This window comes from Phyllobates terribilis, unplaced genomic scaffold, assembly GCF_046119375.1.
Source record: "Phyllobates terribilis strain yellow unplaced genomic scaffold, ASM4611937v1 Scaffold_8__6_contigs__length_399053987, whole genome shotgun sequence".
Classification (NCBI taxonomy): domain Eukaryota; kingdom Metazoa; phylum Chordata; class Amphibia; order Anura; family Dendrobatidae; genus Phyllobates; species Phyllobates terribilis.
This window is the reverse complement of record NW_027362768.1, coordinates 130418768-130431704: the sequence shown is the minus strand read 5'-3', so window position 1 is coordinate 130431704 and position 12937 is coordinate 130418768. Positions and strand designations below refer to the sequence as shown.

The following is a 12937-nucleotide window of genomic DNA, read 5'->3' as shown; positions in this document are numbered from 1 at the left end:
CGTCTAATCAGTGTTTGGAGTTTACACACTTTCTGGCCCAGGCCATCCTGACCACATCCCCACAGTCACTTCCACCTCCTATCCACGATCCATCACAAACTCTCACAACCCTTCTAACCTCATACACATCTGCCCAGCCCCCTCTTCCCCAGCCCCACTAACAGGAGCTCTATGGAATGCTCGCTGCGTTTGTAACAAACTTTCCTACATCCATAATCTTTCACCAATAACAAACTTTCCTTCCTCGGCATCACTGAAACCTGGCACACCCCCTCTGACACAGTCTCTCCAGCTGCATTTTAATACGGCGGATTCCACCTTTCCCACACCCCCCGGCCCAATGGCAAGCATGGTGGAGGAGTAGGTTTTCTCCTGTCAGACAACTGCTCCTTCACCCAAATCCCACTGCCACCCTCCGTTACTCTCCCTTCTTTTGAGGCGCACTGTGCGCGCATCTACTCCCCCTCCAACCTCCAACTGGCCGTCATCTACCGTCCCCCTGAACCTGCCACCACATTCTTAGACAATTTCACTACCTTCCATCCCCACCATCATCATGGGTGTCTTAAACATCCCCATTGACACTTCTCTCTCAGCTGCCTCTAGGCTTATATCTCTCATTTTCTCCTTCAGCCTTGCTCAATGGTCTTCTGCCCCCCACTCACAAAAGATGGCCACACACTGGACCTCATCTTCACCCGCCTCTGTTCCCTATCTAACCTCTCTAACTCACTTCTCCCTCTTTCTGACCACAACCTACTTACAGTGGGTACGGAAAGTATTCAGACCCCTTTACATTTTTCACTCTTTGTTTAATTGCAGCCATTTGGTAAATTCTAAAAAGTGTTTTTTTTCTCTTTAAAGTACACTCAGCACCCCATCTTGACTGAAAAAAAACAGAAATGTAGAAATTTTTGCAAATTTATTAAAAAAGAAGAACTGAAATATCACATGGTCATAAGTATTCAGACCCTTTGCTCAGACACTCATATTTAAGTCACTTGCTGTCCATTTCCTTGTGATCCTCCTTGAGATAATTCTACTCCTTCATTGGAGTCTAGCTGTGTTTAATTAAACTGATAGGACTTGATTTGGAAAGGCACACACCTGTCAATATAAGACCTCACAGCTCACAGTGCATGTCAGACCAAATGAGAATCATGAGCTCAAAGGAACTGCCCAAGGAGCTCAGAGACAGAATTGTGGCAAGGCACAGATGTGGTCAAGGTTACAAAAGATTTTCTGCATTACTCAAGGTTCCTAAGAGCACAGTGGCCTCCATAATCCTTAAATGGAAGAAGTTTGGGACCACCAGAAGTCTTCCTAGACCTGGCCGTCCAGCCAAACTGAGCAATCGTGGGAGAAGAGCCTTGGTGAGAGAGCTAAAGAAGAACCCCAAGATCACTGTGGCTGAGCTCCAGAGATGCAGTAGGGAGATGGGAGAAAGTTTCACAAAGTCGACTATCACTGCAGCCCTCTACCAGTCGGGCCTTTATGGCAGAGTGGCCCGACGGAAGCCTTTCCTCAGTGCAAGACATATGAAAGCCCGCATAGAGTTTGCTCAAAAACACATGAAGGACTCCCAGACTATAAGAAATAAGATTCTCTGGTCTGATGAGACAAAGATAGAACTTTTTGGTGATAATTCTAAGCAGTATGTGTGGAAAAAAACAGGCACTGCTCATCACCTGCACAATACAATCCTAACAGTGAATTCATAACCTGGTTATGATTAAGGGGCACATATAGCCCTGAAACGCGTAAACCAGTGTCCTGGGACCTTGCTGTATCAAGCCCTCCACCTCCAAAATGTTTGCCTGTATTTTTGATTCTAAGAATTTTTTGGAATAAAGCTTTGGAACATATCCCTTTGGTGCCGGATTTTTTCGTATTGAATTGGACTCCTTGGGATTGTGGCCAGACACAAAGGGACAGATGAGCAGAAGGCAAAAAACTTTTTCTTTATTTATAACATCACAACAGCTGCAGCTCTCAATTCGGTCGCCCCCCTCACACATACCAAAGCTCGCACAATCAATAGTCAACCCTGGCATGCCAGCCTAACCAAAGAGCTGTGACGTGCCTCCAGGGTTGCTGAGCGTAGATGGAAAAGGTCCCACTCCAATGAGCACTTCATAGCATTCAAACAGTCCCTCATTACCTTCAAATCCACACTCACTGCTGCAAAACAAACATACTTCTCATCTCTCATATCCTCCCTGTCTCACAACCCTAAACAATTATTTAACACCTTCAAATCTCTCCTACGTCCCCCAGCGCCTCCCCCCTCTCCTCTCATCTCAGCCGAAGACTTTGCTCATTCTTCAAGCAGAAGATTGACACCATCAGACAAAGCTTTTGCCTAAAGTCCCCCCAGCCCCTCCTCGCACCTACTCAATCCTCCTCCTCCAAAACCAGCTTCTCCACCATTACGGAAGACCAATTTTCCTCTTTACTCTCCAAATCACACCTCACCACCTGTGAACTTGACCCAATCTCGTCCCATCTCATCCCCAACCTTACCACAGTCTTCATCCCAACCATTACCCACCTTTTCAACCTGTCACTAACAACTGGTATTTTCCTTTCATGCTTCAAACATGCCTCGATCACACCCATCCTGAATAAGCCCTCCCTTGACCCATCCTCTCTGACTAGCTATCGCCCCATATCACTTGTCCCTTACGCCTCAAAACTATTGAAATAACACTGAACTGTCTTCCCACCTCTCCTCCTGCTCTCTCTTTGATTACCTCCAATCTGGCTTCCGACCACACCATTCTACTGAAACTGCCCTGACTAAAGTCACCAACGACCTACTAACCGCCAAATCCAAGCGACACTACTGTGTCCTCCTCCTCCTAGACCTGTCATCTGCCTTCGACACAGTGGACCATTCTCTCTTACTACAGATTCTCTCATCTCTTGGCATCAAAGTCTTGGCCCTATCTTGGATCTCCTCATACTTAACAGACAGGACATTCAGTATCTCCCACTCACACATCACCTCCTCATCTCACCCCTATCTGTCAGTGTTCCCCAAGGTTCAGTCCTAGGACCCCTGCTCTTCTCCATCTACACTTTTGGCCTGGGCCACTCATAGAGTCTCATGGCTTTCAGTACCACCTGTATGCTGATGACACACAGATCTACCTCTCTGGACCCGATATCTCCTCCCTACTAACCAAAATCCCACAATGTCTGTCCGCCATTTCATCCTTCTTGTCCGACAGATTTCTAAAACTTAACATGGATAAAACAGATTTCATCGTCTTTCCACCATCTCATTCATCCCCCCCACCTGACCTATCTATCAACGTCAATGGCTGTCCACTCTCCCCAGTCCCTCAAGCTCGCTGCCTTGGGATAACCCTGGACTCTGATCTCTCATTCAAACCACATATCCAAGCCCTTTCTACTTCCTGCCAAGTCCAACTCAAAAATATCTCCCAGATCCGCACATTCCTCAACCATGAATCTGCAAAAACAATAGTGCACGCCCTCATCATCTCCCGCCTCGACTATTGCAACCTCCTGCTCTGTGACCTCCCCTCCAACACCGTCGCACCCCACCAATATATCCTAAACTCTGCTGCCCCACTAATCCACCTGTCCCCACGCTATTCCCCGGCCTCTCCCCTCTGTCAATCCCTTCACTGGCTCCCCATTGCCCAGAGAATCCAGTTCAAAACCCTAATGCTGGCATACAAAGCCATCCACAACCTTTCCCCTCCTTATATCTCTGACCTAGTCTCCCAGTACATACATGCACTCAACCTCCGATCCTCACAAGACCTCCTTATCTACTCCCCTCTTATCTCCTCTTCCCACAATCGCATACAAGATTTCTCCTGTGCATCCCCCCTACTCTGGAACTCTCTACCCCAACACATCAGACTCTCGCCTACCATGGAAACCTTCAAAAGGAACCTGAAGACTCACCTCTTCCGACAAGCCTACAACCTGCAGTAACCATTGCTCCACCATACTGCTGCTCGACCAGCTCTACCCTCAACCCTTAAGGATTATGAGCCCTCGCATGCAACGTGCAGAGTCCTCGCTCCTCCTGTACCAGTCATCGGCATGTTTTGTTAAAGATCTTTGTAATAGTTAATTTATGTATACCCCTTTTTCACATGTAAAGCACCATGAAATAAATGGCGCTATAATAATAAATAATAATAAAAATAATAATAACTTTGTGTTTTTGTTTGTCCAACTGATTTTTCAGGAGTGACCACAGGTTTTCAGTGGGATAAAGATTTTAGGAGATCTAGACCCAAAATATCAATTTTTGAGCCACTTTTTTTCTTGTGAAATGGTCTCCATCATACTGGAAAGATCATTATTCATCACCAAATTGATCCTGGATCTTTGGGAGAAGTTGCTTTTGGAGAATGTTTAAATTCCATTATTTATTCATGGCAGTGGTCTTAGGCAAAATTGAGAATGAGCCCCCCAATGGATAAAAAGTCCCCACACATGAAAGGTCTCAGGAGGCTTTACTGTTGGCAGACACAAGACTCATGGTAGCATTTACCTTTTCTCCTCCAGACAATCATTCTTCCAGATGTCCCAAACAGTCTGAAGGAGACTACATCAGAGAAAAATAACTTTACCGCAGTCCTATACAGTCCAATCCCTGTACTTTCTGCAAAGTTATTTTTTAAGAAGAAGCCCCTTAAGACTGTTTGGTACACCTGGAAGAATGATTGTCGGGAGAAGATCAGATGAGCGCCTCCTGTGTCATGCTATTAATATATTTTTTATATTTGTGATCAAAACGTAACATCTACCCCAGAATGCAATCAATAAAAAAGTCTCCTTGCCATGCAAAAATACCTCAAAAACAACAAACAAGTCCTCATGTTGGTTACTGATGGAAAAATAGTCAATCAACAGAAAAATAAAAAATGTACAGACGTTACAGAAGAAAGGTTGCAGACAATTTTTGACACAAACCAAAAAAATATGTTTTTTTAAAGTTCTGAATTATTTTTACTACTAAAGCATTAGTATTTTAGAGTGTTTTGACACTACAATAGTGTGACACCCCAGGGGTCTGGTTGCCACAGTAATAGAGATATTATCTCTGAGAGCAAGTGGGAGGTTTCTCTGGTCAGGAGCCCTAAGCATGCAACACGGCCCACCCAGACCTGGGAGGGGAGGAATCTGCACTTATAAACTGGGTCTGGGGCGGGATTAGGTTAGACAGAGACAGAGCCTGCAGAACAAGCAGAGCAGTCAGAGCCTGGAGAGGGAAAGTGAGAACAGGAGCTCTGTAGGAGCAGAGGCAGAAGGCCAGGGGCTGTGAGCAGAGATATAGCTCGCCCTGGCTGAAGTTACTAAAACCGGACACAGGAGTCCGAGGCTGTGGGGACTGATATATACCCAGCAGCAGAAACCAGCCGGCAGGGGATTCCAGGTCCTCTGGCCATAGAAGCCCGGAGGCTCAGTCACAAAGAAGGGACCAGCGCCGCCATCCAGGAGCGGAGGCTAACAGAAGGCCCCAAGTCACCAGCCATACGGGTGAGCACCACACGGTATACTCAGGGACGTGGGCTACTTGTAACCGCTGACAGCGAGGTAGCCAGGAAGAGTGCAGATAAACGGGGAGGCCTACAACTCCACCTGGCCAGGGGAACTCCTGCTTGCTCGCAGACTGACCAGGCCCCTTATACTAGCCAGTACTCCCGGGAGGGTCTGCCTTGTACCATCAGTAAAGACCCTGAACTGCACCTCACGTCTCTGTGATTCCTTGCCGCACCAGCACCATTAGCACTGGGACCCTCACACCATCACTCCTATCATCTCTCACATTAGCTGCCCTGAGGCAATACTTCTCCCGTGGGGAGTTATCCCATACTCGGCTGCGCAGACAACATCAGCCTCAGCGGTCGGCAGCGCAGCGGCGGTCCCCACTGACCGCAATCCACGGGTGGCGTAGTCGGACACTTGCTATACATTAAGACTGCCACTGGTTTGACCACCCTGGGCACGGACCGGGTCACCGCCACACGGAGACTACAACCCCCAGCATTCTACAACAGGCCCGGTTCCGGGTTCCCCTGCACAACACAGGCCCAGGGGGTGCGTCAACTTTGGCGTAGTCGGCAGGATTTCGTGCCCGCAACCACCGGGTACTGCGTGCCTGAAAAAGAGACTTTTATACTTACCTGTGGTGAAGTTTCCCGCCGTCCGAAGTCGTTTACCACCATCCGGAGCCGATTCCAGCCATCAGACGCCATCTTGGACCATTTCCCGCCATCTTCTGCCTTCTTCCCGCCATCCGCAGCTGCTTCCCGCCTTCGGACGCCATCTTCGGGACGCCGCACGGGAAGAAGAGGGGCGTAGACGCCGAAAGCGCGCGAGATCCGAAGCTCCGCCCCACGCTCCGCCCCACGCTCTGACGCTGCGCAAGGTCCTGGAAGGGAGGAAGAGCGACGCTGACGTCATCAGAGCGCGACGCCAGGTCCTCAACCCCGACGATCGACTGCGGAGCCGCGGCCTACGGAAGAAGAGCATCGCAAGGTAGGCCACGGTCCACTAGGGGGGAGGAGGATGCCGGATACAGAGGGGAGCTCCACTGCCACAGCCACCGCCAGCGCAACCGCTGCAGCAGTCATGCCATTCACCATGCCCTATATCCCGGGGGCAACCTGGCTACCCCAGTACTCAGGGGAGTCACATACTCTAAATGACTTTAGAGAAAGACTGGATAGCCTCTTCCAGGTGTACCCCCTCACAGAAGAGCAAAAAGTGAGCATCCTGGTGGCCCAATTAATCGGGGCAGCCCAAAGGGAGGTAAAGTCCTGGCCACCTGGGAGGAAGAGGACTGTCAGAGAAATACTAGCCCGGCTGAAAGACACATTTGATACCCGCACCTCAGCCGAAATAAAGCTCAGATTTTATGGGTGTAAACAGCGGGCACATGAGAGTATAAGAGACTATGCTCTAAACCTACAAGAGGCCCTGAGAGCCATTAAGCAGGCAGACCCTGACAGCGTGGGAAATGAAGATAAGCTGTTGACTGAACAATTTATTGAGGGTCTACTGTGCAATGCCCACCGAACCCAGTTGCGGGCAATGGCCTTACAGGACCCTGACCTGGACTTTGCACAGTTCAAGGACAGAGCCACCCGGGTGCTCTGAGAACCGGCACCAGGTGGCGCTGTGACCCACAGGCGCCCTGCTATCACTTACCACCAGGAGACGGCGCCCTTGTCTGCAGGGCCTGTGGGAGCTGATGCGCAGGCTTTAAACAGTGACCCGGCTACAGACCTGCACCATCAGGTCCAAGAGCTGACTAAGAGCGTTGCCGCGCTAACCAGAACTGTGCAGTCTTTACAGGTCTCTTCTCCAGGAAAGATCCAGCTGGCATCCGGACCGGAGGACGTCCCGTGGCGCCGACTGAGGAGGACCCCACCGGCCAGAGGAAGACCCAGCGACAGATACAACGAGGACGGACGACCCATCTGCCGCCGCTGCAATCAACCCGGACATGTGGCAAGGTACTGTCATTTAAACGGGCACAACCTGGGGTAGAGGGCCAACCCCCAGGCATAAGACCATCAGGCCCATCAAACTGGCGTGATAAATACGTAGGGGGACGTCCAATCTTGCCTGTGGTACTGGATGGCATTCCTATGAGTGCCCTACTAGACACTGGGTCACAGGTGACCACCATCCCGTACGTGCTCTTTAAACAGTACTGGAATGACTCGGACATAACCTGCTACCCAGATGACGACCTGAGTATCATTGCCAGCAATGGTCAGCCGCAGGTGGGATTCAAAGAGGTGACCATTAAGATCGGTAAAGTCGAACTGGCGGCACAAGGACTGATTATAGTGGACATAGACCGTCATGAGAGTCACCCTAGAATAACCTTGGGAACTAATGTGATTGAAAATTGTCTTGCAGAGGTGATTCTCATTTTACAGCAGGTTGCCAAGAACGCCAGTTCCGGCCAGCAGCGTGTGCTCCAAAAAGAGATCCGGGCACTGATGAAGCGGCAACAGGTGGAACGATCTTGTGGTGAGATAGGTAGCGTGAGAATGTGTGACCCGTTCCCTATTGCCATGCCCCCAAAAAGTGAGATGATGATTTGGTGCAGGGCAGCTATTGGTCTAAGAGGTAGAGACTACCAAGCAATGGTAGAACCCGTCTACTCAGACAGTAGGCCCACCATTTTGACAGCACGGGGGGTGGTCGATGTACGCCATGGGAGGGTGCCCGTTCGCATCATAAATATCGGGGAGAGAGAAGTACACCTGCCCCGGTATGCCACGCTAGCCAAATTGTTCACCATCAACCAGAACACTGTACAGGCCGTGGAACCCTTGCCTCCATCTCAACCAGAGGAAGGTAACGGCTCTAAGAAACCAATGGAGGACTGGTGTCAGCAACTGCATTTGGGTACTGACTCCACTCCTCACACCAGAAACAGGGAGTCTATCGGGTGGTTCGAGAGTACGAGAGAGTGTTTAGTAAACACCTGCTAGACTTCGGGCGAGTAAAGGGGGTAGAACACCACATCCCCACGGGAGACCATCCTCCCATAAAGGAGAGATACCGACCCATACCCCCGGCACACTACCAACACGCCAAGGGGATGCTTAGAGACATGAAGGAGGCTGGGGTAATCAGGGACAGCTGTAGCCCCTGGGCAGCTCCACTAGTCTTAGTGAAAAAGAAAGACAACACCATGAGAATGTGTGTAGACTACAGGAAGGTCAACCGTATCACACACAAAGATGCGTACCCGTTACCAAGGATAGAAGAGTCCTTAGCTGAATTAAAATCTGCTAACTTCTTCTCTACTTTGGATCTCACTAGCGGGTACTGGCAGGTTCCTGTAGCAGAGGCAGACCGGGAGAAGACCGCATTCACCACCCCGATGGGTCTCAGCGAATTTAACTGTATGCCGTTCGGGCTCTGCAACGCACCAGGAACCTTCCAACGGTTGATGGAATGCTGTCTGGGACACCGGAACTTCGAGACGGTCCTGTTATACCTGGACGATGTCATCGTCTGTTCCAAGACCTACGAGGACCACCTGAAACACCTGGCAGAAGTGTTTGAAGCTCTGGCAAACTACGGCCTAAAGGTGAAACCCTCCAAGTGTCACCTCCTGAAACCAAAGGTGCAGTACCTGGGACACGTGGTGAGTGCTGACGGAGTGTCTCCCGACCCTGATAAGATCACCGTGATTAAGGACTGGCCAAGACCCTCCAGCATAAAGGAAGTGCGGCAGTTCCTCGGGTTGGTAGGCTACTACCGAAGATTCATTCCCGGTTTCACCAAAATGGCAACCCCTATGCAGGACCTCCTGATAGGTCAATCTCGGAAAGCCAAAAACCAGAAGCCGCCCTTTAGGTGGGAAAAGCTGGAAGAGGAGTCCTTCTGCCAGCTGAAGATGGCCCTCACGGGGGATGAAATCCTGGCATATCCAGACTACAGCCAGCCCTTTATCCTCCACACGGACGCAAGCAACATCGGGCTAGGAGCCGTACTGTCCCAGATCCAGCAAGGGAAAGAACGGGTAATCGCTTACGCCATCCGAAAGCTACGACCCACGGAGAGGAACCCTGAGAATTATAGCTCATTCAAGCTGGAGTTCCTGGCAGTAGTGTGGGCAGTGACCGAACGTTTCAAGCATTACCTTGCCTCCTCCAAATTCACCGTGTACACGGATAACAACCCGTTGACACACCTGGACACTGCAAGGCTCGGTGCCCTGGAACAGAGATGGATGGCCCGCCTGTCCAACTTTGAATTCACCATCAAATACCGGGCAGGACGCTCAAATGCCAACGCGGATGCCCAGTCTAGAATGCCGAACTTACCGGACGTAGGGGAAGATCCAGAAGATCTGGAAGAAGTTGAGCTCCCTGCGTTCCACCGTCATGGGATTACCCTGTATTCCCACCATGTGAAGGACAGGCGCTCCGTGACGTTCAATCCCTTGCCCCACTACAACTGGGCGGAGACGCAAGACAGTGATCCCGCAGTCCATTTGGTGAAGGAAATGCTGACCCAGGCCGATGCCCGTCTTGACCCAGATGCTCCGGAGGAGACCAAGCAACTGTGGAAGGAGAAAAGTAAGCTGTTCCTCTACAGGGAGAAGCTGTGCCGGAGAATGGTTAACTCTCGAACACATGAGTTGACCTGGCAGGTAGTGGTCCCAAGACGAGACGCGGCTATGGTTCTGGAGGCGTACCACAACGGAGCAGGGCATTTCGGATGGAAGAAGCTGGAGTTCTTGTTGGGTGAACGGTTCTACTGGGTAGGCATAAGAGGAGCCATCGAGAGGTGGTGCAGAGACTGTGGCCCGTGCCACCTGAGAAGAAAAGACCGAGCCAGCCAAAAGACTCCCCTGCAGCCCATCATCATCAGACAGCCACTGGAACTGGTAGCCCTGGACCATGTGAAACTGGCTCCAAGCAGATCTGGGTATGTCTACGCCCTCACAATCGTAGATCATTACTCCCGGTTCCTGGTGGTGGTCCCGGTCAAGAACTTAACGGCTCAAACAGCAGCTAGAGCCTTCCAGCAGCACTTCTGCCATCCACATGGGTACCCGGACCAAGTGTTGACAGACCAAGGACCAGCCTTCGAAGCGGAGGTCTTCCAGGAGTTCTGCAACCTGTATGGCTGCAAGAAGATAAGAACAACGCCCTATCACCCTCAAACCAATGGACTCTGCGAGAAGATGAACCAGGTGGTGATAGATCTGCTAAAAACATTGCCCCTGGAAGAACGCAGTCTGTGGCCTGAGAAACTGCCCGATCTGGTGGACCTGTATAACCACATCCCTGTAGGTTCCACCAACTGTACCCCGGCTTACCTAATGAGAGCAAGACCTGGTAAGCTGCCTATTGACCTGGATATGGGAGTCCTGACGCCTGAGGACACCTCGCCAGAGGCAGACTGGGATACAGAACGGCAGCAGCAGTATCGGAAAGTACAGGAGAGCGTCGAGCGAAGTCTGTCTCAAGCTAGAGAAAGGCAAGAGAAGGCTTATAACCAGTATGCTCCCGATGTTCCCCTGGTACCTGGAGAGCAGGTCTTGAAGAGGAAACGGCGGCTCCACAAGTTGGACGACCAGTGGGAGAAGGACCCGTACACCGTACTGCCATCAAGCCATGAGAACCCAAAAATCTGCGTAATCAGTAAGGATGGAGGAGAAACCACAGCCATTGTCTCCAGAGACCACCTGAAGAAGTGTCCCGAGCAGCTGCAAAGCCCTGAAGAAGATCAAGGAAACCCTCAACCCGCAGAGGAAAGGGAAGAAATGATCAGTACCGTACTCGGAGACTTCCCCCGGTCTTGGAAACAAGTAAACGGCGCTGTCGTGGTACCCGTCCTCACCTTTCTCCAGCCAGCCCCGCAAGTGCCCACAGAGGAACCGGTAGAGCTGGAAGAGCAGCCGGCCCAAGAGGCAGAAGAGTCCACACCAGCAGTACAGGAGGATCAACCCTCTGCTAGTAATGAGCCTGCCGTGCCCCTAGTGAGCCAAAGAGTGCGCAGACAGCTGCCCAGCTTACCCATAACACCTCCTACACCCTGTAGTGCAGAACCAGTTAGTGAGCTCCGTAGGTCCACTAGAGTCACTAGAGGTCAGATGCCCGCTCGCTGGAGAATCTAAACTAATGCACTGTGAATTTATCTGCTAACTGTTTATGGTTTATGGTTTATGTTTGTTGCCTGTTATTAATTATGTTTCTCAGTTACCCTGCAGATTTTTATGGACTAACAGGTTATGGACGCTGGATAACCGGAACAGTTTTGTAGATAGTTGCACCTTGGTGCCTCTTGCGAAGATGGCCGCGGAAGAGAAAACCTGTCTGGCGTGGCCTCCTTGCGGCCCAAAGTAGTTAGTCTACCCTTGCAGCCACGCCCAAGGCCAACGCAAGGGGTTTGCTTTGGACAGGTCCCCTACTTCGTTTAAAGTTTCACCTTGGGTGACATGGACACCCTCTTGTTTCAAAAACTTCACCTTGGGTGATATGGACACCCGGTTGCGGACACGCCGTGACCTTTAAAGAACTAAAGCTTCTTGTATATATGTTATCGTATTATTGTTTATACCCTGTTATTATGTTTTAAAAATGTGTTTAGTCCCGGAGTACTAAAATTTACTAGGGGGGAATGTGACACCCCAGGGGTCTGGTTGCCACAGTAATAGAGATATTATGTCTGAGAGCAAGTGGGAGGTTTCTCTGGTCAGGAGCCCTAAGCATGCAACACGGCCCACCCAGACCTGGGAGGGGAGGAATCTGCCCTTATAAACTGGGTCTGGGGCGGGATTAGGTTAGACAGAGACAGAGCCTGCAGAACAAGCAGAGCAGTCAGAGCCTGGAGAGGGAAAGTGAGAACAGGAGCTCTGTAGGAGCAGAGGCAGAAGGCCAGGGGCTGTGAGCAGAGATATAGCTCGCCCTGGCTGAAGTTACTAAAACCGGACACAGGAGTCCGAGGCTGTGGGGACTGATATATACCCAGCAGCAGAAACCAGCCGGCAGGGGATTCCAGGTCCTCTGGCAATAGAAGCCCGGAGGCTCAGTCACAAAGAAGGGACCAGCGCCGCCATCCAGGAGCGGAGGCTAACAGAAGGCCCCAAGTCACCAGCCATACGGGTGAGCACCACACGGTATACTCAGGGACGTGGGCTACTTGTAACCGCTGACAGCGAGGTAGCCAGGAAGAGTGCAGATAAACGGGGAGGCCTACAACTCCACCTGGCCAGGGGAACTCCTGCTTGCTCGCAGACTGACCAGGCCCCTTATACTAGCCAGTACTCCCGGGAGGGTCTGCCTTGTACCATCAGTAAAGACCCTGAACTGCACCTCACGTCTCTGTGATTCCTTGCCGCACCAGCACCATTAGCACTGAGATCCTCACACCATCACTCCCATCATCTCTCATATTAGCTGCC

General features: G+C 50.9%; 1 protein-coding gene across 7 annotated transcripts in view; it reads right to left on the bottom strand.

Annotated features, from left to right (window-relative positions):
- The window catches only part of CACNA1E (calcium voltage-gated channel subunit alpha1 E), a 1192401-nt gene that overhangs the window by 84949 nt on the left and 1094515 nt on the right, over positions 1–12937 (bottom strand). The gene's annotated exons all lie outside the window — the stretch shown is intronic.